The 27735-nt window shown below is 38.5% G+C and overlaps 1 protein-coding gene and 1 pseudogene across 4 annotated transcripts in view; both read left to right on the forward strand.

The window, feature by feature from the left end:
• MAGI2 (membrane associated guanylate kinase, WW and PDZ domain containing 2) overlaps positions 1 to 27735 on the forward strand; it is a 1485052-nt gene that overhangs the window by 145649 nt on the left and 1311668 nt on the right. The gene's annotated exons all lie outside the window — the stretch shown is intronic.
• Positions 30 to 4574, forward strand: LOC134739909 (uncharacterized; annotated as a pseudogene).

The following is a 27735-nucleotide window of genomic DNA, read 5'->3' on the forward strand; positions in this document are numbered from 1 at the left end:
AAATTTGGTGGGTCACATTATTACTTTAAAAAAATGAATTAGGCTGGGCACAGTGGCTCACACCTGTAATCCTAACACTTTGGGAGGCTGGGGCGGGTGGATCACCTGAGGTCCAGAGTTCAAGACCAGCCTGGACAACGTGGCAAAACCCTGTCTCTACTAAAAATACAAAAAAAAAAAAAAAAAAAGAAAAGAAAATTAACTGGGCATGGTTGCACATGCCTGTAATCCCAGCTACTCTGGAGGCTGAGGCAGGAGAATTGCTTGAACCCAAGAGGTGTAGGTTGCAGTGAGCCGAGATGATGCCACTGCACTCCAGCTTGGAAAACAGTGAGACTCCATCTTAAAAAAAAAAAAAAAAAGAGTTAAATCTAGTTTATACTACTGTTATGAATAAAATTGCATTTTTAAAATGATAGAGTTGCAAATGTGAAGAATTTTGTATCACTTAGTAAACTTTGCGTTGCATGTGATAGAAAATCCAGCTCAAACCAGCCTAAACAATAAAAGTGATGTATTATGTCACATAAGAGAGCAGTCCAGGGATTGGCTAGGCTTTGTTTGAAGTTCCAGTGATATAATTAGAGCCCAGTTTCTTCATGTACATTTCATTTCCTTATCTGAGTTTCATTTTAGGGCACTTCTCTCTGCCTGGCTCCAAAATTCTACCAAGAGGTCCCATAGCTAAAACTTTTCTGATTTGAGTGCATGAGAGAACAGCAAAATTTTCTTTTTCTATGTCCCAGTAAAAGTCGCAGTTTATCTTATGTAGTTTGATTGGTCACATGTACATCTCTAAACCTCTCACTATACTCAGGAAAATGAGCCATGTTGGTTGACTTAGAACTATCTCATCAGAAGACCAAGGACTAGGAGTGTGAGAAAAATTGATCCTCAGGAGGAAGACTGCAATGCATTTAGCAGGAAAGAGTAATGTTTCTTTAAAAAAAAAATGAAACAATGAAAATCCACTAAAATCTGTCTCAAGGATAGTATTCCATGACTCTACAGGGCTTAATGCATGTGACATATATAGAGTTCTCATAAGCAGTTTGAATTATATGGGTCAGAGAAATTTCCAGGTCATAGGACTTCTCTTTAAAGTAAAATAAATAGGCCAGGCATATGGTGGCTTATGCCCATAATCTCAGCGCTTTGGGAGGCCGAGGCAGGTGGATCACTTGAGGTCAGGGGTTTGAGACCAGCATGGCCAACATGGTGAAACCCCATCTCTACAAAAATACCAAAATAAGGCCAAGTGTGGTGGCTCATGCCCATAATCCCAGCATTTTGGGAGGCCAAGGCGGGCAGATCACTTGAAGTCAGGAGTTTGAGACCAGCCTGGCCAACATGATGAAACCCCATCTCTACTAAAAATATAAAAATTAGCTGGGCATGGTGGTGGACACCTGTAATCCCAGCTACTCGGGAGGCTGAGGCAGGAGAATCACTTGAATCTAGGAGGCAGAGGTTGCAATGAGCCAAGATTGCATCACTGCACTCCAGCCTGGGCAACTAGAGCAAGACTCCATCTAAAAATAAAATAAATACAAAAATTAGCAGGATGTGGTGGTGTGTTCCTGTAGTCTCAGCTACTCAGGAGGCTGAGGCAGCAGAATCACTTGAACCCAGGAGGTGGAGGTTGCAGTTAACTGAGATAGGGCCACTGCATTCCAGCCTGGATGACAGAGTGAGACTCTATCCTAAAAAAAAAAAAAAAAAAAAAAGTAAATTAAATAATGTAAATAATGTATCCAAATTGGCTAGCACAATGAGTAGAACAAAGTATGAACATTTATCTTATTAGTAGGTTGATTTGAAGAATTTCAAAAATAAAAGTAAGGCTAACAGTTATCTTAACATGGGCCTTTATAAACAAACAAATAGAATTGTCTCTCCTTATTATCTTTATCCTGGTTTTTGTAATCTTTTGTATCTTGTTTGAGTTTAAGTTGGCCTAAATGATACCCTTTAAGGCAACAATGCCAAAATTGAATCGATTGTATCATGTATAGTTGGAGATTAATCATTCAATTTAATTCAGTTATTCTTTCTCTCAGAGAGAGAGAGAGGGAGAGGGGAGGAAGAAGGGAGGGAGGGAGAAGAAAGAGATTGAGACAGTAAGAAAGAGGAAGAGTTCTATTTATCAAGCACTCTGCTAGATCCTGGACATACAGCTGTGAACAAGGAGAGAGCCTGCAGATATGGGCCCATCCCTAATTTTATTAAAACCAATTTTAGAAATCTAATTATAACTGGAGTTGATGTTTCAGAAAGAAAGTTTGCCTAGTTTTTGTGTATTTTTTGCATTGCCACATCAAGCTTACAAAGGCTTACAAGAAATAATAATTTTAGTAGTAGTATTCCTGTGTCCTGATAAGCCCCAAATATATTCTGTGAGCCATATAGTTTTACTTAAAACAATCTTTAGGGAGAGGGAAAAGGAGGAAGTCTATAATTGATTGAATTTTCTCTTACACATTTAAAATATATTATTTAGAAAATATTCCATGTAATAAAAAATATTGACTTCACCAAAACTCTCCCTACGTATTTAGAAATGTTCCTTTACAAAGGACTAGATAGTGTTGCATACAAGCTAAAGGGAAGAAGGCGGCGGGTGGAGTGGGAGGAGGGTGCCTGTACGGTGTAACTGCATCTTTATTGTTACTGCACCATCAGCTGCCATTTCACCTTCTGATAAGAATTAGCTAAGATTTTTATCCAGATTCAGGAGATCTCAATACTTAGGTTTTGATAGTGCTCTTCATGCCATTCATCCATCTTTCAATAACTATTTTTTGTGTGCACACTTTGTGCCAAGCACTTCTCTGGAGCACAGTGGTTAATAAGTGAGACAAAAATTTAGGAACTTTGTATTTTGAGTGAGAGAGAGGAATTATAGATAATAAACAAGATGAATAAGTAAATTATATGTTATTAGTTATGAATTCAAAGCCAAAAAATGAGAAACAGAAGCCAGACTGTGTTGGTGAGTCTGCCTTGCAGTATTACATGGTATAGACAAGCAAGACTGATTAAAGGGGTGACATTTGAGTAAAGATGGAAAATTAGTAAGTGGGCAAGTAATAGAGGTCTCCAGGGGAAGCATTTCACATAGAACAGCACTAGCAAAGATCATGATTGGAGAGTTCTGGAATAGCATGGAGGCCAGTGTAGTTGGTGCCTACTGAGATGAAGAATTGGAAGGAAACAGATCAAGAAGTAATAGTGGGTGGGGAGATCATCTAGGACTTGACATGACCTGTCTTGTCTTAACTTGTGTCCTGACATGACATGACTAGAATTGTCTCAGCTTGGATTGATTGACATGTTTCGACTTGACTTATCATAGCTTGAATTGAATTTACTTGACATAAGTTTCCATTGAAGGGCATTATAAAGGTTTGGCTTTTACTCTGAGTGAGATGGGGATCTTAGGGTTTTGAACAGATGAGTGACATGACCTTAATGTGTATTAAATAGAATCACTCCAGTTGCCTCGGGATAAAAATATGAGAGGTTTAGACTGGGATGTTAGCAATAGAGGCAGTAAGAGGTGATATTCTGGATATACAAATTTTAAAAATAGGGACAAAGGCTTTGCTAATGGACCAGATATGAAATATGACAAAAAGAGCGAAGGCAAGAATGACTTCAAGATTTTTTGTCTAAGTAGCTTGTGGTATAGAGTTGCCTTTTACTGAGATGGGAAAGGCTCTGTAAGTGTACATTAGTAGAGAAGAGTGCAAGTGGTTACAAGATTGTTTTTGATAATGTTAAATTTGAGGTGTGTATTGAACATTCAATAACTGTGGGAATATGAACCTGACATTAATGGGAAATGGTCTGGCTGGAGTACATTTGGGAATCATCTGCTTGTAGATGGTATGTAAAGTTATGAGAACTGATGAACCATCAAATAAAGCAGTGAAGGGAAATAGGGGCAGGTGGTGGGAGGAGAAGGAAAGGGATGGGAAGGTAAGAAGCAAAGAAGCCTACGAAGGAATGCTATTCTGATGTCCTGGAAGTCAAGTGAGGGGGATATTGAATCTGGAGCAGGCTTGTCCAACCCATGGCCACAGGCCATGCAGCCCAGGACCACTTTGAATGCAGCACAAATTCATACATTTTCTTAAAATGCTATGAGAATTTTTTGGTGATTTATTTTCAGCTCATCAGCTATTATTAGTGTTAGTGTATTTTATGTGTGACCCAAGACAGTTCTTCTTCCAAGGTGGCCCAGGGAAGCCAAAAGATTGGACATCGCTGATTTAGAGGCATGACCTCATTCAAATACCAGTATTAGACTATGTGAGATGGGAACTCAGAATTGATCATTGGTTTTAGCAACATAGGGGTAATTGGTGATCTTTTATGAGCAGTTTTGATGGAAAAGGGAAAATTCTGACTGGAGACAGGCCAGGAAAATATGGAAGTAGGAAAATTGAAAATAGTGGTCAGAGACAATTTGTTGGGGGTGGTTTTATTGTAAAGAGATAAATAAAACTAGGACAAGTAACTGAAGAGGAGAGTGAAATGAAGAGGGGTGTGTGTGTGTGTGTGTGCATGTGTGTGTGTTTTAAAGTGAGAGAAATATGGGAATACTTCTTTTTTTTTTTTTTTTTTTTTTTTAACTTTTTTTTTTTTTTATTATTACTATTATCATTATTATACTTTAGGCTCTATGGTACATGTGCGCAACGTGCAGGTAAGTTACATATGTATACATGTGCCATGCTGGTGCTCTGCACCCACCAACTCGTCATCTAGCATTAGGTATATCTCCCAATGCTATCCCTCCCCCCTCCCCCCACCCCACAACAGTCCTTGAAGTCTGATGTTCCCCTTCCTGTGTCCATGTGTTTTCATTGTTCAGTTTCCACCTATGAGTGAGAATATGCGGTGTTTGGTTTTTTGTTCTTGCGATAGTTTACTGAGAATGATGATTTCCAATTTCATCCATGTCCCTACAAAGGACATGAACTCATCATTTTTTATGGCTGCATAGTATTCCATGGTGTATATGTGCCACATTTTCTTAATCCAGTCTATCATTGTTGGACATTTGGGTTGGTTCCAAGTCTTTGCTATTGTGAATAATGCCGCAATAAACATACGTGTGCATGTGTCTTTATAGCAGCATGATTTATCGTCCTTTGGGTATATACCCAGTAATGGGATGGCTGGGTCAAATGGAATTTCTAGTTCTAGATCCCTGAGGAATCGCCACACTGACTTCCACAAGGGTTGAACTAGTTTACAGTCCCACCAACAGTGTAAAAGTGTTCCTATTTCTCCACATCCTCTCCAGCACCTGTTGTTTCCTGACTTCTTAATGATTGCCATTCTAACTGGTGTGAGATGGTATCTCATTGTGGTTTTGATTTGCATTTCTCTGATGGCCAGTGATGTTGAGCATTTTTTCATGTGTTTTTTGGCTGCATAAATGTCTTCTTTTGAGAAGTGTCTGTTCATGTCCTTTGCCCACTTTTTGATGGGGTTGTTTGTTTTTTTCTTGTAAATTTGTTGGAGTTCATTGTAGATTCTGGATATTAGCCCTTTGTCAGACGAGTAGGTTGCGAAAATTTTCTCCCATTTTGTAGGTTGCCTGTTCACTCTGATGGTAGTTTCCTTTGCTGTGCAGAAGCTCTTTAGTTTAATGAGATCCCATTTGTCAATTTTGGCTTTTGTTGCCATTGCTTTTGGTGTTTTTGACATGAAGTCCTTGCCCATGCCTATGTCCTGAATGGTAATGCCTAGGTTTTCTTCTAGGGTTTTTATGGTTTTAGGTCTAACATTTAAGTCTTTAATCCATCTTGAATTGATTTTTGTATAAGGTGTAAGGAAGGGATCCAGTTTCAGCTTTCTACATATGGCTAGCCAGTTTTCCCAGCACCATTTATTAAATAGGGAATCCTTTCCCCATTTCTTGTTTTTGTCAGGTTTGTCAAAGATCAGATAGTTGTAGATATGTGGCATTATTTCTGACGGCTCTGTTCTGTTCCATTGATCTATATCTCTGTTTTGGTACCAGTACCATGCTGTTTTGGTTACTGTAGCCTTGTAGTATAGTTTGAAGTCAGGTAGTGTGATGCCTCCAGCTTTGTTCTTTTGGCTTAGGATTGACTTGGCGATGCGGGCTCTTTTTTGGTTCCATATGAACTTTAAAGTAGTTTTTTCCAATTCTGTGAAGAAAGTCATTGGTAACTTGATGGGGATGGCATTGAATCTGTAAATTACCTTGGGAAGGATGGCCATTTTCATGATATTGATTCTTCCTACCCATGAGCATGGAATGTTCTTCCATTTGTTTGTATCCTCTTTTATTTCCTTGAGCAGTGGTTTGTAGTTCTCCTTGAAGAGGTCCTTCACATCCCTTGTAAGTTGGATTCCTAGGTATTTTATTCTCTTTGAAGCAATTGTGAATGGGAGTTCACTCATGATTTGGCTCTCTGTTAGTCTGTTATTGATGTATAAGAATGCTTGTGATTTTTGCACATTGATTTTGTATCCTGAGACTTTGCTGAAGTTGCTTATCAGCTTAAGGAGATTTTGGGCTGAGACAATGGGGTTTTCTAGATATACTATCATGTCATCTGCAAACAGGGACAATTTGACTTCCTCTTTTCCTACTTGAATACCCTTGATTTCCTTCTCCTGCCTAATTGCCCTGGCCAGAACTTCCAACACTATGTTGAATAGAAGTGGTGAGAGAGGGCATCCCTGTCTTGTGCCAGTTTTCAAAGGGAATGCTTCCAGTTTTTGCCCATTCAGTATGATATTGGCTGTGGGTTTGTCATAAATAGCTCTTATTATTTTGAGATACGTCCCATCAATTCCTAATTTATTGAGAGTTTTTAGCATGAAGGGTTGTTGAATTTTGTCAAAGGCCTTTTCTGCATCTATTGAGATAATCATGTGGTTTTTGTCTTTGGTTCTGTTTATATGCTGGATTACATTTATTGATTTGCGTATATTGAACCAGCCTTGCATCCCAGGGATGAAGCCCACTTGATCATGGTGGATAAGCTTTTTGATGTGCTGCTGGATTCTGTTTGCCAGTATTTTATTGAGGATTTTTGCATCAATGTTCATCAAGGATATTGGTCTAAAATTCTCTTTTTTTGTTGTGTCTCTGCCAGGCTTTGGTATCAGGATGCTGCTGGCCTCATAAAATGAGTTAGGGAGGATTCCCTCTTTTTCTATTGATTGGAATAGTTTCAGAAGGAATGGTACCAGCTCCTCCTTGTACCTCTGGTAGAATTCGGCTGTGAACCCATCTGGTCCTGGACTTTTTTTGGTTGGTAAGCTATTGATTATTGCCACAATTTCAGCTCCTGTTATTGGTCTATTCAGAGATTCAACTTCTTCCTGGTTTAGTCTTGGGAGGGTGTATGTGTTGAGGAATTTATCCATTTCTTCTAGATTTTCTAGTTTAATTGCGTAGAGGTGCTTGTAATATTCTCTGATGGTAGTTTGTATTTCTGTGGGATTGGTGGTGATATCCCCTTTATCATTTTTTATTGCATCTATTTGATTCTTCTCTCTTTTTTTCTTTATTAGTCTTGCTAGCGGTCTATCAATTTTGTTGATCCTTTCAAAAAACCAGCTCCTGGATTCATTAATTTTTTGAAGGGTTTTATGTGTCTCTATTTCCTTCAGTTCTGCTCTGATTTTAGTTATTTCTTCCCTTCTGCTAGCTTTTGAATGTGTTTGCTCTTGCTTTTCTAGTTCTTTTAATTGTGATGTTAGGGTGTCAATTTTGGATCTTTCCTGCTTTCTCTTGTGGGCATTTAGTGCTATAAATTTCCCTCTACACACTGCTTTGAATGCATCCCAGAGATTCTGGTATGTTGTGTCTTGGTTCTCGTTGGTTTCAAAGAACATCTTTATTTCTGCCTTCATTTCGTTATGTACCCAGTAGTCATTCAGGAGCAGGTTGTTCAGTTTCCATGTAGTTGAGCGGTTTTGAGTGAGATTCTTAATCCTGAGTTCTAGCTTGATTGCACTGTGATCTGAGAGATAGTTTGTTATAATTTCTGTTCTTTTACATTTATTGAGGAGAGCTTTACTTCCAAGTATATGGTCAATTTTGGAATAGGTGTGGTGTGGTGCTGAAAAAAATGTATATTCTGTTGATTTGGGGTGGAGAGTTCTGTAGATGTCTATTAGGTCCGCTTGGTGCAGAGCTGAGTTCAATTCCTGGGTATCCTTGTTGACTTTCTGTCTCGTTGATCTGTCTAATGTTGACAGTGGGGTGTTAAAGTCTCCCATTATTAATGTGTGGGAGTCTAAGTCTCTTTGTAGGTCACTCAGGACTTGCTTTATGAATCTGGGTGCTCCTGTATTGGGTGCATATATATTTAGAATAGTTAGCTCTTCTTGTTGAATTAATCCCTTTACCATTATGTAATGGCCTTCTTTGTCTCTTTTGATCTTTGTTGGTTTAAAGTCTGTTTTATCAGAGACTAGGATTGCAACCCCTGCCTTTTTTTGTTTTCCATTTGCTTGGTAGATCTTCCTCCATCCTTTTATTTTGAGCCTATGTGTGTCTCTGCATGTGAGATGGGTTTCCTGAATACAGCACACTGATGGGTCTTGAGTCTTTATCCAATTTGCCAGTCTGTGTCTTTTAATTGGAGCATTTAGTCCATTTACATTTAAAGTTAATATTGTTATGTGTGAATCTGATCCTGTCATTATGATGTTAGCTGGTTATTTTGCTCATTAGTTGATGCAGTCTCTTCCTAGTCTCGATGGTCTTTACATTTCGGTATGATTTTGCAGTGGCTGGTACCGGTTGTGCCTTTCCATGTTTAGTGCTTCCTTCAGGAGCTCTTTTAGGGCAGGCCTGGTGGTGACAAAATCTCTGAGCATTTGCTTGTCTGTAAAGTATTTTATTTCTCCTTCACTTATGAAGCTTAGTTTGGCAGGATATGAAATTCTGGGTTGAAAATTCTTTTCTTTAAGAATGTTGAATATTGGCCCCCACTCTCTTCTGGCTTGTAGGGTTTCTGCCGAGAGATCCGCTGTTAGTCTGATGGGCTTCCCTTTGATGGTAACCCGACCTTTCTCTCTGGCTGCCCTTAACATTTTTTCCTTCATTTCAACTTTGGTGAATCTGACAATTATGTGTCTTGGAGTTGCTCTTCTCGAGGAGTATCTTTGTGGCGTTCTCTGTATTTCCTGAATCTGGATGTTGGCCTGCCTTGCTAGATTGGGGAAGTTCTCCTGGATAATATCCTGCAGAGTGTTTTCCAACTTGTTTCCATTCTCCCCGTCACTTTCAGGTACACCAATCAGACGTAGATTTGGTCTTTTCACATAGTCCCACAGTTCTTGGAGGCTTTGCTCGTTTCTTTTTATTCTTTTTTCTCTAAACTTCCCTTCTCGCTTCATTTCATTCATTTCATCTTCCAGGGCTGATACCCTTTCTTCCATTTGATCGCATCGGCTCCTTAGGCTTCTGCATTCTTCACGTAGTTCTCGAGCCTTGGTTTTCAGCTCCATCAGCTCCTTTAAGCACTTCTCTGTATTGGTTATTCTAGTTATACATTCTTCTAAATTTTTTTCAAAGTTTTCAACTTCTTTGCCTTTGGTTTGAATATCTTCCCGTAGCTCAGAGTAATTTGATCGTCTGAAGCCTTCTTCTCTCAGCTCGTCAAAGTCATTCTCTGTCCAGCTTTGTTCCGTTGCTGGTGAGGAACTGCGTTCCTTTGGAGGAGGAGAGGTACTCTGCTTTTTAGAGTTTCCAGTTTTTCTGCTCTGTTTTTTCCCCATCTTTGTGGTTTTATCTACTTTTGGTCTTGATGATGGTGATGTACAGATGGGTTTTTGGTGTGGATGTCCTTTCTGTTAGTTTTCCTTCTAACAGAAAGGACCCTCAGCTGCAGGTCTGTTGGAGTACCTGGCCGGCCGTGTGAGGTGTCAGTCTGCCCCTGCTGGGGGGTGCCTCCCAGTTAGGCTGCTCGGGGGTCAGGGGTCAGGGACCCACTTGAGGAGGCAGTCAGCCTGTTCTCAGATCTCCAGCTGCGTGCTGGGAGAACCACTGCTCTCCTCAAAGCTGTCAGACAGGGACATTTAAGTCTGCAGAGGTTACTGCTATCTTTTTGTTTGTCTGTGCCCTGCCCCCAGAGGTGGAGCCTACAGAGGCAGGCAGGCCTCCTTGAGCTGTGGTGGGCTCCGCCCAGTTCAAGCTTCCTGGCTGCTTTGTTTACCTAAGCAAGCCTGGGCAATGGCGGGCGCCCCTCCCCCAGCCTCGCTGCCGACTTGCTGTTTGATCTCAGACTGCTGTGCTAGCAATCAGCGAGACTCCGTGGGCGTAGGACCCTCTGAGCCAGGTGTGGGCTATACTCTCCTGGGGCACCGTTTCCTAAGCCCGTCGGAAAGGCACAGTATTCGGGTGGGAGTGTCCCGATTTTCCAGGTGCCCTCTGTCACCCCTGGAAATGGAACTCCCTGACCCCTTGCGCTTCCCGAGTGAGGCAATGCCTCGCCCCTGCTTCGGCTGGCGCACGGTGCACTCACCCACTGACCTGCGGCCACTGTCTGGCACTCCCTAGTGAGATGAACACGGTACCTCAGATGGAAATGCAGAAATCACCCGTCTTCTGCGTCGCTCGCGCTGGGAGCTGTAGACCGGAGCTGTTCCTATTCGGCCATCTTGGCTCCTCCGGGAATACTTCTTAATGTGTTAATGATCAGAGAACAAAGAGGTAAATGTAGTACTGCAGTAGAAAGGCAAGAATTTCTGGAATCTTCAGTAGATGAGAGAATGAGTTCTGCTGGTCAGTTGAAGTGATTGGTCTTAACTAGGGTCACAATTTGCTCATAGTGATACATTTTACTTGATATGGGGTCACAGGTACAAATGAATAAATGTTCTGTGGAACGTTTGGGAATTCTTTTCTGGTTGCTTCCCTTATTCCAGAGAAATAGGAAACAAGATCACCGGCTTTATTTGCTAATGACTTCCTTCCCATCTGTTCTCTGCTTCACTAACTCCCTCTTTAATACTTACCCAATAATTTAGTTTATTACCCTTCTTAGGCTGAAAGCTTGGTCCCCAAATTAAATACATCAGAATTTCCTAGAGTATTTGTTAAAATGCAGATCTCTGGATCCTAGGCATATCGAATTATTTCCAGGTAGGAGAGTTCAGGAATTTCAATGTTTAGCAAGCTTTCCTGGTGATTCTCATGCACACTAAATTTTGAACACCACTTCCCTTTCCCTCTTTTGGTTGCTTCAATAATAAATGCCTTATGTTCTTTCATCCCTCCATGGATTGCTGTATCTTTAGAATAATTTCATCTGTACGTAGCAGATAATTTTGTACACAAAAATGCATTCAAATATTTAACACTGATGGAGACATTTTTCTCTCTCTCTCTCTTTTTTTTTTCTTTTTTTTTTTTTTTTTGAGATGGAGTCTCCTCTGTCTCCCAGGCTGGAGTGGCATGATCTCGGCTTGTTGCAACCTCCACCTCTCGGGTTCAAGCAATTCTTCTGCCTCAGCCTCCAAGTAGCTGGGATTACAGGAGTGCACTATCACACTCAGCTAATTTTTTTTTCCTTTATTTCTTTTTTTTTTTTTTTTTTTTTTTTAGGAAAAACAAGTTTTCCCTATATTGTCCAGGCTGGTCTTGAACTCCTGATCTCAGATGATCCACTTGCCTCGGCCTCACAAAGTGCTGGGATTACAGGTGTGAGCCACTGTGCCTGACCTGATGGAGATACTTTTCTAATCATAGTCTTCCCTGATTGCATTTGAGAGGGACTAAAGTAACATTATCTTCACAGTGATGAACACAAGTATACATAAGCGATTTTTTTCTAGATATTAGATAAACATCATAAACAATGAAAGATCTGATAAGTTGAATTTTATGTCATAATTTAATCATGCCATCACAGCAGTATGCAAGCTAAATACTTATAGACCGATTATATACCGTGTCTAGTGAAACTAATGTTTTACTAGAGTGTTCAGCGTTCTTCTGAACACTGTTCTCCTTCAGTGTTCTCACTGAAGTTTTCCAATAAAAGAAGTGTATGTCTCATCCTAGTATGTATGCTGAGTCTTTAAGAAATACTCAATAGCAGAAAATTGAATGGAATAACTCTACATATTTTAATGTAAAAGCACACCTCTAAATCATATATATATACATATAATATATATAATGTCACCATAGGAAATTTAAGGAAAGTGTAGCCAAAACAGAAACAAAAACAAAATCTCTAAACTAGTTTCCTCGTCCAACACAAATCTTGAAAGATTTATCTATATGTATTGCCTTTTATTCTTCTTCCATCCTACATGTTATAATCTCTGGGATAATCAGAGTTTATATCACACATATTGAGACTGTTAGGTAAAAGAGAAATGCATTAGAATTGAATTAAGCTAGACAGCATAAAAAGTCTACAAAATGAAAGTGATTATTGCAAGAAAATTGTACTGCAAATATTATATATATTTGAGGATATAACCTTCAGTATATTTAAAGGTAGAAGAATGTAGAAGAGAGGACAAAGAGGATAGGTGGGAATGAAATAATTTTAACTGAGGCTTTATTTTTCTTTGTCAGTGAAAAATTTTGTTTTTTAATCAGGGTAAAGTTTAAAAAAAAGTTCAACTTTGAATTAATTTTGAGGTTATTAGTATTCTAGGAAATTCTCATAAATACTCTAAAGCATTTTATTCTCATTGCTGTTTCTACTATTTTCTGATTTAATTTAACCCTTATTTTCTTAAGAAAGGAAATGATTATTACTTTACAGCTGGCTTACCTAGCCTCTGAGAGTAATTCTTCCCATACTTAATAAATGCCCAACAGAAATGAGATCAGGTAGAAATAATTCAAATTGTCCTTATTTACTTAATAATTTCTTTAAGGAATGTTCTTCTTGGTATTATGATTCCAGAAATGTTTCCAAATTACTTTAAGCAATTAGAGGTTTAGTGTTCAGCTGTCTCAATAGATATGTCCTTGTTCTTTTATTTGTTTGTGGACATGAATACCTTTCTGCCAGTTGAAGAGGGAGTTGAAATTACAGCACCAGCAGGCAATTTCTTGGACAAATTAGTATTTGGGCCATTGATGTGGAGGAAGGGAAGAATGTTTATTGCACTATTGAACTCGCTCATGCTTCCATAGCCAAAGATTGCACCAGAGGGCACTGTCCTGGGAAACATTCCAAGAGAAGCTATACACCTTCTGTTTTGAGTGACCTGTCTCTGTACTGAGAATGCATATTGGTGTTCAGAGAGAAAGAGCAGAATCTATTTCATAAGAGCAGCGGGAAAATTGAGCTACATGTGTTGGCAACATCAATATTTCCATGACAATGTCTGTATGAAATATAACAGTTTGTCTATTTTCTATTAAAATCATTTCAATATGATTTTATAATGTAAACACTATTTTTCATACACACAGCATTCAATAAATATAGTAATATAATTTTATTTCACATGCCATCCTGAAGTGGATCCATTTTCTTTTATCTGACTCATAAACAGTTTCCAATCCCAGCTCCCCAAAGATAATGGACATAACTTGAAAATCTATTTAGCCATATTTTTCTGTAGGAATGTGAGACCAAACTCAGAGATTTCTATGGTGGTTAAAGAGGGAAAGACTGAACTAGCCTTACAGCCATATTTCCTTTCATATTTCAGAGTAAGGCAGTTTCTAATCTTCAATTTAAAATAAGAATATTCAAAAGTTGTTTCAATAAAGTGTTTACCCAGGTATTGACTGTACTGATAGTTTGACACTTTAAAGAATCACAATATGAAGAGACTTTGGCTTTCAAATCTCCTGTAATGTAATGTTCCACTCCAGGCCACATTCTTTTAACCAAAAAGCTATATCCAGGTTAAGAATCTAGGATTCCAACATTTATCTTAAACCCTCATCCAAAGTTCCTGATTATATCATATCCTCGTTATTTATTTTTGCTGACAATAAAGGTAAAGAAATCCAATTACATCTACTTTTTTCTTAGATAAAAGTGACAATAGAGGGAAACCATTTTCCCATAGATGATGCAGGTAGGGATGAAGGAAAAGCAGACCTGCCAGACAGCAATTTTCTCACAGCCTGACACATTTTACCTTCTATGGAAAGCCTCTGGTGAAGCCTCCCACTTAATCCATATCCTAATTCTTTACCTAGACTCCTAAGTATCACTAACTCTGGAAATAACTTCTAGATCTGGTTAGCAATTAAGAAGTTCAATTATTCTGTGACTCTTCTTAGAATATATCTTAAAACTGTGTCCATCTGGGCCCACTAGGTGTAACTATGATTTTACACTGCTGTTTTGAGAACAACGGCTGATAAAGCATTCATTCAAAATCACCTGGAGTAAGGCCCTGCGTGGTACCACACCTGTCACTAACTCCTCAGTAACTGTCCATTTTGTTCAAAGGCAGATTGTAAGTTCCCTAGCACTCCTGCTGCTCAGTGTAAGTCATTATATTTTTGTGAGATACCCTCAGAAGGAGTTTTCAGGATAAATTCATCCTGGCAGCCTCAAAATTTAAGCATAGAGCAGTAAAAATATAAAAAAAAAAAGAAAAAGAAAAAGAAAAAGAAATTAGCCAGGTGTAGTGGCGGTCGCCTGTAACCCCAGCTACTCAGGAGGCTGAGGCAGGGGAATTGCTTGAACCAGGGAGGTGGAGGTTGCAGTAAGCCAAAATCACACCACTGCACTCCAGCCTGGGTGACAGAGCTAGACTCCATCTCAGAAAAAAAAAAAAAAATTCTTCAGAAATCAAAGGAAAGCATTCAAAGATTTACACGTAGATTCAATTCTGACAACAGCTTCAAATACTTCATAGAATCTCAGAGTAGGTATACACAGTAAATGCTTACAATGCCCATGATGTGTCATGGTTTGTTGTTTACATTTAGACTGACTGTTGAAAGTTTGAAATCCAGACCACTTCATAAGATTTATGCAAAAATGAAAGAAAAAAATCTTCATCATGACAAGGTAAAGTTCAACAGAGACAAATTCAAGTTGACATATTGAAGGTCAAATGCTCATCTATGCAAATATTACAGAAAGAATTTGAAAGTAAAAATTGTAGATCTATGGTTTCATATCAAATCAAAAAAGCAGCCAGGTACAGTGGTTCATACTGGTAATCCCAATATTTTGGAAGGACGAGGTGGGAGAATCACTTAAGCCCAAGAGTTTGAGATTAACCTGGACAACATAAGAAGACCCCTAACTCTACAAATATATATATACACATATATATAAAATATATATACATATAAATAAAATATATATATGCATATAAATAAAATATATATAATATGTATATGTATATTTTAAAACCAGATTATATATATATTTTAAAACCAGATGTGGTAGCACCTGCCTGTAGTCCCTGCTACTTCAGAGTCTGAAGTGGAAGGATCACTTGAGCCCAGAAGGTCAAGACTGCAGTGAGCTGTGACTGTGCCACTGCACTCTAGCCTGGGCAACAGAGGAAGACACCCGCACCCTGCCTCGTCTCCAAAAAAAAAAAAGATACTACAGGAATATGTAGTTCAATTTCTAAAGCCTTGCCTATGCCTCACCAAAGGAGTTTTAGATCTTATTTATTTACTTGTTACTTACTTACACCCGGGTTGGAGTGCTATGATCATAGCTCACTGCAACTTCAAACTCCTGGGCTCATGGGATCCTCCTGTGTTAGCCTCCAAAGTACCTGGGACTATAGGCATGTGCCACCATGCCTGGAGAATTTGTTTGTATTTTATTCTTATTTTTTGTAGAGACACAGTCTCACTGTTTTGTCTAGGCAGGTCTGGAATTCCTGGTCAAGCAATCCTCTGCCTTGTCCTTCCAAAGTGCTGGGAGTACAGGTGTGAGCCACTGTGACCAGCCTAGATCCCTTTTTAAATAATTATCTTATTTTAGAGTAAACACTAAGATATGGAAAATGCTTAAAAATCAAAATGAGATAAGGAAGAGTCACATGGTCAAATTAGTTCTAACATAATGTAGTAATTAACATCAAAGAGATAAGAATAGATAAACATTGTGAAAGAATGAGGTATTAATACGTCAATGTTCTCCCTTTGGGATCTTCATTAGTCAAATACCACTTCAAGTGTCATACCGTTATTATTTACCTCATTTAATGTGGTTAGAAACTCAACAGACTCCAGAGAAGAATCAATTTTTAAATCAAAGCTTCCAATGAAGAAAACAAACAAGATCTGTTGAAGTGACTGAGCTCATACTCTGAAAACTATATACATATATATGTATGCTCTACTATTAATATAAAAACTTAAATATAATTTTTTGAAAAATCTGCTCTACTAGGCTGCCACTAGTCCCCCAAATTCTTTAAGAACTGACAGCTCTTAACCAAAGGGCCAAGAAAATGATAATGTAAGATAATGTTGTCTCTATCATTTAACACTCCATCTCTGCATTTTTTCTGTTGACATTTCCTCATCTGTATTTTCCCATGCTGATTTCCATCATCACTCCATAGTGATGGGAGAATTGTTTGTAAGTACTCTGTGGAGTTACAGATCACTTCCTGCTTAGAGTCTGATCTTGCACTTCCGTTACCCAGACACATAAGCACCGTGACCTTTCCTGGTTGACACCATTAAACATTCCCTAACCACACGGCTCAGATGTACAGAAGGAGTGTGACTATTTAATGTATTCCTTTTCAATATCATTTGGACTCTAGGATTTGGAAATTAAGGGCTCACATTGGCTTTGCCCCACTAAGAGATGGCCATAGCACTTGAGAAGCTGAGAGGGAATTAGACCTGGTGCTTCACCATAACACCTTCCTCGTTTGACATTCAGTGCTCAGCAGCAATGTCTGAGCAGCGTAAATCTAGGGATTTCTTTTTAGCCTTAGAAAACCAGAAAGGAAGAGCTGGGCTCAGACTAAATCATGGAAGTTTTCAGCTTATCTACACAATCACACTCCAGGGTTTATCACACTAGAACTAAGTATAAAGAGTAAAATGCTATGTATATCGGAGCTTTTCCAAGAATATAGCCAAATTGTCTTTTCTGGGAGTTTCAGGACAGCAGATTTCAACCTTCCGTCTCCCATCACCAGAGTATCTAAGGAAGAAAAAACTGTAATATAAGTACAAATGTTCATAAACCCCATGATTATTAATATAATACAAATACTGTATCCTGCCTCTCCCAGCTCCCACTTTGTGTATGATTTGGTGATTTGGTTATTGAATACCTTGAATAATTTAACATAACTCCCCATAGGTAACTGCTTTAACCTCTAGAAATCTCCAGACACACACACACACACACACACACACACACACACACAGACACACACACACACATTCCAGTTTCAAATTGGCACTTTAGAAACTCACCTGCCAGTTAATTATTGCTAAAGGCCTTATTACACTATAATTTTATCACAGTTATCCTTCAATGATAACTGGTGGTGTCAATAAAAGGGCATGGCTGGAGATTCTGTCCCTCTCTCAGCTTCCTCATCAGCCAAGAAGGCCAATCTTCCGGACCAATTTTGTTGACTATCATATATACAGGATATATGAGATACACAAAAATACATATATGTACACACATATGTGTGTGTGTTTGTTCTCTAAGACTGAAGGAGATATGATCTAGCAACACATTAACCACGTGTTTCAGAGTTATTTTAGATGAAATGCAAGACAAGCTAACCTTAATGTCATTCCTAATTATATTAACCTGTAAACCATATAAGGTCTTGTCTCTGGGCTATCAATTCATGATGTGACAATATTAACCAGTGATAGTTACTCAGAGTAAATATTTTACAGAAAGATTAAGTGAGATGGTAAACATTGTCAGAGTTCAGAAGTGGATTTTCACTCATTAAATCATCTGATGACAAAATCAACAAACCAATCCAAACAAACCAACTTTAAATTCTGAGCATCACTGCTAATTTGAGCTTTAAGATATATCTTCCTATTTACTAAAATTCACTATCAGAAGTATGTGTTCTAGGTTTATGCATTAAAATAAGCTTAGATTGATGAAAACACTTTGGCACAGATGATTGTTTTCAATGAAGCCTATAATAAACTAAATGATATGTAAATGGCATCATTATTTTAATCTGTTAGGTAAATATCCCAAGGTACTAAAGTGTTTAAAAATAATAATTTAACATTATTGAATGTATGCTTTCTACAGGAAGGGTATTTTTTAAAGTTTTTTTTTATTTCAATGGCTTTTGGGGTACAAATGGTTTTTGGTTAAATGGATGGATTGTATAGTGAAGTCTGAGATTTTAGTGCATGGATCACCTGAATAGTGTACATTGTTTCCCAAATGTAGTTTTTTGTCCCTCATACCCCTTCCACCCTCTGAGTCTCCAAAGCAGGAAAGGTATTTAAAGGAAATTGTATATGGTGCTTAATTATAAATGGCAATCATAAATTATTTATCTGTGGGACTCTATCAAACTTTGCTAAGTTTGGGATTTAATGGACTCTGAAGAAATATTAGAAATACTTTTATACAGTTTATTAATGTTTAAACAGTATGACTCATGTGTAATTAAAATGCTATTGGTTAGTGACTACCAGTACATCCTCTAATATCTTTATCAAGTGTGTGCTATAGCAAAGATAAAGCTATTTTGTCAGGGAAATTAAAATAACATGCTTCAGTTGCAATGTGGTGTTTGATGTTGGGGCACCCAAAAGTAGCGTAGCCGTGTTTTTATCATAAGCTCATGCTGCTTCCATTGTCAAGCACTATTCTGAAAGTCTGTAATCCTCTAATCAGGCCTGCTACTGACGACCAAAATTCTCTTTCCAAAACCTCTGATTTTGTTGACCCTAAGATTACTAATCCATAATGGCTTCCCAATGCTTACTACATGAATTTTACATCTTTTTGCATCTCCTGTGAAAAGCTCAACTGAGAAAAGCAGTATTTAGAAAAGATCGTTGAAGGCACATGGTATCCATCAACTTTAAATATATACATACACCCTGCCCCTGGCTCCAGTCATAGAAGGCTGCCTGAACCCATCAGTTTATCCCCTACTGGAATCTTCAGGGTGTTTCACTGTTAAGCCCTTAGCTTGTACAGAAGGGAATAATGGAAAAAAGATATCATGCCTGCTGCTATGTTAGCTGTGAAATGCTGCTGGAGATATTATTCATAATTTCCCCTATATAAAATGTAATATGAACATTGTCTTTTTTATTTAACACAGAGAATATTTTATTGGCCCTAAGAAGATGATATTCTAAAAAACTGAATGTCTTCCAACTTTCTTACCTGTTTTTCTTTGTATCCTAGCTCCAGAAGGATTAAAATTAATCTCAGTTATTGCTGGTTCTTATGGTTACTATATTTTACTGACTGTATTAGGCCATTCTTGCACTGCTATAAACAAATACCTGAGCCTGGGTAATTTATTTTTTAAAAAGAGTTTTAATTGGCTCATGGTTCTGCAGGTTATACAGAAAGCATAGCAGCATCTCCTTCTAGAGAGGCCTCAGAAAGTTGCCAATCATTGCAGAAGGCAAAAAGAGGAGCAGGCACATCCCATGGTGAAAGCAGGAGCAAAGGAGAGAAAGCTGGGGAGAGGTGCCACACACTTTTAAATGACCAGATCTTGCAAGAATTCACTCACTATCATGAAGACAGCACCAGGCCATGAAGGGTTCACTCCCATTATCCAAACACCTCCCACCAGGCCCTATTCCAGCATTGGGGATTACAATTCAACATGAGATTTGAACAGGGACAAATATCCAAACTATATTATGCTACCCTTGGCCCTTTCAAAATCTTATGTCCTTTTCACTTGCAAAATACAATCATTCCCTCCCAATAGCTCCTCAAAGTCTTAGCTTGTTCTAGCATTAACCAAAAAGTTCAAAGTCCAAAGTCTCATCTGAGGCAAAGCAAGTCTTTCTACCTATGAGCCTGTAAAATCAAAAACAAGTTATTTACTCCCAAGATACAATGGGAGTACAGGCATTGGGTAAACATTTTGGTTCCAAAAGGGAGAAATTGGCCAAAAGAAAAAGGCTGCAGGCCTCACACAAAACTCATAGAGCAGTAATTAAATCTTCAAGCTCCAAAATAGTTTCATTTGACTCCATGTCCCACATCCAGGGCACATTGGTGCAAAGAGTGAGCTTCCAAGGCCTTGGCGTCTCTGCTTTTGTGACTTTACAGGGTGCAGTCCCTATGGCTGCTCCCTTAGGCTGGATTTGAGTTTGTGGCTTTTCCAGGTGCAGAGTACAGGCTGCTAGTGGATCTACCATTCTCAGATCTGGAGGATCTGCCTAGCTCCACTAGGCAGTGCCTCAATAGGAACTCTGTGTGGGGGCTCCAAATCCACATTTATCCTCTGCCTTGCCATAGCAGAGGTTCTCTGTGGGGGCTCCACCCCTGCAGATGGCTTCTGTCGGGCACCCAGGCTTTTCCATACATCCTCTGAAATCTAGATGGAGGCTCCCAAGCCTCAAGTCTTGCACTCTGTGCACTCGCAGGCTTAACACCATATGGAAGCCACCAAGGCTTATGGCTTGCACCCTCTGGAGCTGCAGCCTGAGCTGTACCTGGACCCCCTTGAGCTAAGGCTGGAGCCAGAGCAGCCAGAATATGAGAGCAGTATCTCCAGGCTGCATAGAGCAGCATGGCCCTGGCCCATGAAACATTCTTTCCCCTAGGCCTCAGGCCTGTAATGTGATGGGCTGCCACAAAGGTCTCCGAAATGCCTTCAGGGCCTTTTTCCTATTGTCTTGGCTATCAACACTTAGCTCATTTTTAGTTATGCACATCTCTCTAGCAAGTGATTGCTCCACAGTCTGCTTGAATTCTTCTCCTGAAAAGGCTTTTACTTTTCCTGATACAAGACCAGGCTGCAAATTTCCCCAATTTTTATGCTCTGCTATCCTTTTAAATATAAATTTCAAATTTAAGTCATTTCTTTGCTCCCACATCTGAGCATAGGCTTTTAGGAGCAGCCAGGTCACAACTTGAAAGCTTTGCTGCTTAAAAATTTCTTCCACCAGATACCCTAAATCATCACTTTGAAGTTCAATACTTTCATATATCACTAAGGCATGAACAAAATGCAGCCAAGCTCTTTGCTAAGGCATCACATGTGTGACCTGTGCTCCAGTTTCCAATAAGTTTTCTCATTTCAATCTGAGACCCCAGCAGTCTAGACTTCACTGTCCATATCACTATCAGCATTTTGGTCACAACCATTTTACCAGTTTCCAAGAAGTATCAAACTTTCTTTCATCATCTTGTCTTCTTCTGAGCCCTCCAAACTCTTCTAACCTCTGCCCATTATGCAGTTCCAAAGTCACGTCCACATTTTCAGGTAACTTTATAGCAATGCCTCACTTCTCAGTACTGATTTTGTGTATCAGGTTGTTCTTAACGCTGCTCTAAAAAAAATACCTGACACTGGGTAATTTATTTAAAAAGAGGTTTAATTGGCTTATGGTTCTGCAGGCTATATAGGAAGCATAGTGACAGGTGCCTCTAGGGGGATCTCAGGAAGCTTCCAGTCATTGTGGAAGGCAAGGGGGAGCAGGTACTTCACATAGTGAAAGCAGAAACAAGAGAGAAAGAGTGAGGGGAGTAGATGTCACATGCTTTTAAATGACCAGATTTTGTGAGAGGTCACTCCCTATAGCAAGTATAGCACCAAGCCATGAGGATCTGCTCCCATGATCCAAATACCTCCCACTAGGCCCCTCCTCTAGCATTGGGAATTACAATTCACTATGAGATTTGGGTGGGAACAAATATCCAAATGATATCACTGATCAATTATCGTTTTTTTGTGTTTTTTTGCCAACCTTTTTAAACCTATTTTGCCAACCACTTTGAAATATGTAATTTTACATAAACCATTTCAAGAAAGGAATGCCTTGGACAATAAAGATATATATATATATATATATTTTTTGAGACGGAATCTTGCTCTGTCTCCAGGCTGGAGTGCAGTGGCGCAATCTTGGCTCACTGCAACCTCTACCTCCCAGGTTCAAGCGATTCTCCTGCCTCAGCCTCCTGAAAGATATCTTTTTACATGGCTTATGCCTCTTCAAAATCTATTCCCAACTTACATTTCCAGGCCATCTCCTGACCATTAACAACTCAGAACTCAAGATTTTCACAACACTCTATGTTACCCCCTGCCTATCCATTTCCAATTACAATATCTTCTTTTACCTAAATGCCATTTATTCTCATTCCCATTTCTCTGCCTGGAAAATTTCTACTTACTCTTAAAAACCCACATCAAATATTCTTATATAAGGTCTTCCACCATCATCCTAAAGAATTACTTCCACTCCCCACCATGCTCACAATTCTGAGCATGCATCTATTACAAAACCCATCACATTGCCTTATTACTTATAGCAGAGAAATTACTTTTCTCTGCTTCAGTTTTTTAAAATTAAAACGTTATGTGGCATGAGCATCAAAACTGCCTAGTTTGCTAGGGCTGCCATGACAAAATACCACGGGGTGGCTTATACAACAGAAATTTATTTTCTCACAATTTTGGAGATTAGAAGTCTGAGATTAAGGTATTAATAGGGTTGGTTTTTTTCTGAGGCTTCTCTTCTTGGTGTGTAGATATCTGTCTTTTCCCTCTGTCTTCACACAGTTTTCCCTCTGCTGCATGTATGTGTTTCCAAATTTTCTCTTTTCTTATATGTACACTAGTCGTGTAGAATTAGCTCATTCTAAATTCACTACCTCACTCTAACTTGATTACCTTTTTAAAGATCCTGTTCCAAATACGGTCATATTATAAGATACTGGGGGTTAGGACTTCAACATATGAATTTTGAGGGGACATAATTTAGCACCAAGTAGAGACCATGCTTAAATTATCTAGCCTTAACTCTTAACTCAGTTTCTACCATATAATAGAAACAATAAATATTTGTTAATGAACGCTATATTAATGAAAAACACTATCTATGATATGGTATTTAAAAATGTTTTTCTTATAATAAATTATAAGAACTCTGGCAGGTTTTTTTTTTTGTGTTACAAAACAGCCATAACATTGTTTTTCACTAGCTTGTTCCTAAAAGAACTTATCTCCCCAAGTTAGGAACTCTCACAGCAATTTTGTTATGCTGCCACCAAGTGACACTTGATGGAACTGTTTCCACTTGTTCTGCAGAATCTAAGCTTCTGCTGAAATTAAAGATGATGACTCTCTCTTAAAAACTCTCAAAGAGCCAATGATGACATTTTTGCATTTTAAAAATAAATTTCCCTCATTAAAACAAAAATGTAATCAAATCTTGAAGAAAAATTGGCAGGTAATTATATGCAGCAAATATTTTTAAACTAATAAGACAGTGTTCATGGTTCTCTGATAAAATGCTGATGTGCTAGATATAAAAAACAAACCATAACTTATATTCAACTTTAATTTTGACCACAAACATATCATAAGTCCACTCAGGAGGATACACAGGTTTTAGTCCTTACTGATCTTACAAAGAGACAAAAAGGTATCAGCAGTTTTTCTAACGGAGAGAAATGGTTGTTTTCCCTTAAATTTTGACTTGGAATGTAGCAGGGAATATCCGTTGCAAATATTAACTTGCTCATTCCCACCTGAGGAAAGTTAAGTGAAAGTTGTGCTGAGATAGTACTTCAAAACTGTTCTTTCTACTCATTTGCCCAGCCATTCATTTTGCCTCAGGCAATAAATATTGCTGCTCAAAGAGATCTTCCCTGACCACTTATCTAAAAAATACCCCCACTAAACCCAGTTATTCTCTATCAATAATATCACAAAACTTATTTCTCTGGATTTATATTTTTCGGTTGATTTTTACTTATTTACAATATGGGCTTCTCTTATTAGAAGATAAGCTCTGTAGACCTTTTGATTCGTGATTCTGTTCCCATCAACTAGAAGAGTACTGGGTTGACTGCAGGTTATTACTAAATATTAACAAAATGAATGAATCGTATCTAACTAATTAGAATAAATTAAAATTTAACTGAGGCTCTTAGTCAACTGCCTTCTCGATGATAGTTCTCACATGGGAAGAGCCTGTAAATGACTGTGTGAATTCTTCCAGCTCTTTACTAGGAAGGAAATGCAAGGAGAAGGCACTGAGCTCAATGCTTAATCTGTTTTATTTCATGCAAAACATGCAATCCCCATCTATCTTGCTCATCTTCCTCCTGGCATCTCTAGTATTTTAATATCATATTTTATCAATTTGAAAAATTACATCCTTTACATTTTTACATTTCTGAAATTGGGATGCATATTTCAATTAATGGGAAATTGCGAACACTGTGGGCCAGGTGGTTGTTGTGATGTATGAATTTGTCATTGCCTGCACATGTGCAAACTTGATTGCTATTCCTGCTGGCATGACTGAATGACTCCATTCTCTTGAGGTTTCAACTTAATGAAATACTTAAGGGTTATTTTTTGTTTTACTTTATTTATAACTGACACATAATAATTGTACATATTTATGGGGTATGGTATGATATTTCAATACATGTATTACACTGTATAATGTCAAATCAGAGTAATTAGCACATCCGTCACTTTAAATACATATTATTTCTTTGTAGTGATACCATTCAAAATCCTCTCTTCTAGCTATGTTGAAATATACCATAAATTATTGTGAGTTATAGTCATTTTATTGTGAAGTAGAACACCAGAAATGTCTTCTTTCCATCCAACTGTAACTTTATACCCATTGCCCAACCTTTCTCATTCTCCCCTCTCCTCTATACTAACCAGCCTCTGACAACCACCATTCTACTCTCTACTATGAATCAACTTTTCAGGATTCCACATATCCTTTTCAGGATCCCACCACCTGGCCCACAGTGTTTGCAATTTCCCATTATGAGCTCATGTGGTATTTGTTTTTTTGTGCCTGGCTTATTTTACTTAACATAGTGTCCTCCAGGTTCATCCATGTTGCCACAAATGACAGGATTTTGTTCTGTTTTATGGCTGAGTAGTGTTATATTGTGTATATATACCACATTTTCTCTATCCATGCATGTGTAGTTGGACACTTCAGCTGATTATGTACCTTGGCTATTATGAATAGTGCCACAATAAATATGGGAGTGCAGAGATCTTTTCAACACAACTGGTTTCATTTCTTTCAGGTATATACCCAGTAGTGGGATTGACAGATCATACGGTAGTTCCATCTTCAAATTATATGAAAAGGGGATATGATTTCTGATATTGTAGTCTGAAAACTTTCTATTACAACTTTAGATAAGATTAAAGGACCAGCAATAGGATCACAGAATGGGTGGAAATGACTTGGAAGAAAATCTACAGAGACAAGATTGGAGCACTCTTTTTAGAGATGCCACAATATCAATGCTCTTGTGGCACAAAGAATAATATTGTACTGAAACATGGCTTTCAACAACTCTGAGTTAATGCACAATTAGGAAAGTAAAATCCTGAATGTGAAGATTTTTAGGAATAGTTTCACTTTTCTTGTTTTCTATTTTCATTTTCACTAGAACAGTATATGACAAATCTATGTCTAAATAAGCCTAAAATAATATTTTGAATAAATATATAAGTAAAATTCAAAGTAATAAGACATTTGTCACAATTTAATTGGAAGTGTGTCTTCTTCTTGATCACGTTTAAAATTATGATATATCTAATAATTGAAGGCATCTTAGTATCAATGAAATGTGGTATTGTCTACCAAGTACTAAGCACAATGCTAGTCACTGCGGATACACGTGTGAAAAAAAAAATTCGTGCTTTCGTAAAGCTAGCCTGGCTTCACTAGCTGCAGTGCTCTACCACCTCCCCTAGACCAGAGGTAAATGAAGTAGTGATATAAGCCATTGTTTGAAAGTGTCTGGACAGGCTTACTAAATAATCCTGGGAAGAATAGGAAGTATATTAACCATTTTCCATTAAGTCTACCTTGCCTGAAGGAGTTTTTAAAGAGGTAATTGAAAAGCAATTATATATTTAGCAAATATAATCTGCTATGGATATTGTTAGTGGTTGTACCAAGAAAATCTCCAAGTTGTATTATTTATTATTTCTTCCATTGGATATATACTGCAGGTGATAGCACTGATTATTTTATACTGAAATCACTTTTTGTCTTGATTTTGTACTTAAGTACCATAATGTATTTTGCAATCTTTGTCTATTCCTTCACTATCTGAACTCTGACCTTAAAATATATAACACTGCTTTGGGCATGAGGACATATGAAATTAGCTCTAAAGTTTGTAACTAATGGATTTCCAATCAAGCTTGTCATTTACCTTTTTTGTTTTATAATGTTTTAAATTTTAAAATTTTCTGAAAAAGTTGGAATTGCTGTTAGATTCTATGGCAAAATAAAACTCCATCAAGAAAAGATATATTTATTCTCCAGAGAAGTTCATTAATTTTAACCACTAAAAGAACTACCACAATATGGCCGGGCGCGGTGGCTCAAGCCTGTAATCCCAGCACTTTGGGAGGCCGAGGCGGGCGGATCACGAGGTCAGGAGATCGAGACCATCCTGGCTAACACGGTGAAACCCCGTCCCTACTAAAAAAAAAATACAAAAATTTAGCCGGGCGTGGTGGCGGGCGCCTGTAGTCTCAGCTACTCGGAGGGCTGAGGCAGGAGAATGGCGTGAACCTGGGAGGCGGAGCCACTGCACTCCAGCCGGGGTGACAGAGTGAGACTCCGTCTCAAAAACAAAACAAAACAAAACAAAAAAACTACCACAACATAATCTTATTGTACATAATGAAACATAGCACAATTAAATTAAATGCTGACTTGATCAGGTCGGTTTATCACCTAGTATGTTCAAAAAGAAAAAGAATAAACTCCTCAGCAAGATATCCTAGACTGTCTACCAAGTGACTTCACTGAGACAGCCAAGTAAAAAGGACTCCCCAGAGATCTCTGACAGACAGGCCTGTGCACTGAGAGGATGGGGCGGTCCCATGGAAAGTTTGTGCTGTTTGCAGTGGGGAGGAGCCTGGCTTCCCCTGTTCCATACTGGTAATCTGAGATTCAATCGGTGAGATGGGGGCCTGTTAATGGGAACCTCTCTAGCTTTGCTGAGTTTTTTTTTTTCCTTTTCTGCCCAATAAATTCTATTTTTCGCACCCTTCTATGTGTCCGCAAGCCTAATCTTTTCTGGTCATGTGACAAGAAAATGGTTTTTAGCTGAATTGAGGAGAAAGGAGAAAGTCCTACATCACCGTACATATTCTTCATTATTTTCTTTTTCTTTCTTTCTTTTTTTTTTTTTTTTTGAGACGGAGTCTCACTCTCTCTGTTGCCGGGGCTGGAATGCAATGGTGCAATCTTGGCTCACTGCATCCTCTGCCTCCTGTGTTCAAGCAACTCTTTTGCCTCAGCCTCCTGAGTACCTGGGATTACAGGCTCATGCCACCACACCTGGCTAATTTTTATATTTTAAGTAGAGAAGGGGTTTCACCATGTTGGCCAGGCTAGTCTCAAACTGCCGGCTTCAAGTGATTCACCCTCCTTGGCCTCCCAAAGTTCTGGGATTACAGGCAAGAGCCACCACGCCCAGCCTCTTTACAACTTTTGTATATGAAGCACTGTTTGAAGGCATTGGTTGTTGTATGCACAGCAACCAGCACTGTGCCTACAGCATAAAAGGCTCTTGAGCAAAT

The sequence above is a fragment of the Pongo pygmaeus genome, chromosome 6, assembly GCF_028885625.2.
Source record: "Pongo pygmaeus isolate AG05252 chromosome 6, NHGRI_mPonPyg2-v2.0_pri, whole genome shotgun sequence".
NCBI classification, from domain to species: Eukaryota; Metazoa; Chordata; class Mammalia; order Primates; family Hominidae; genus Pongo; species Pongo pygmaeus.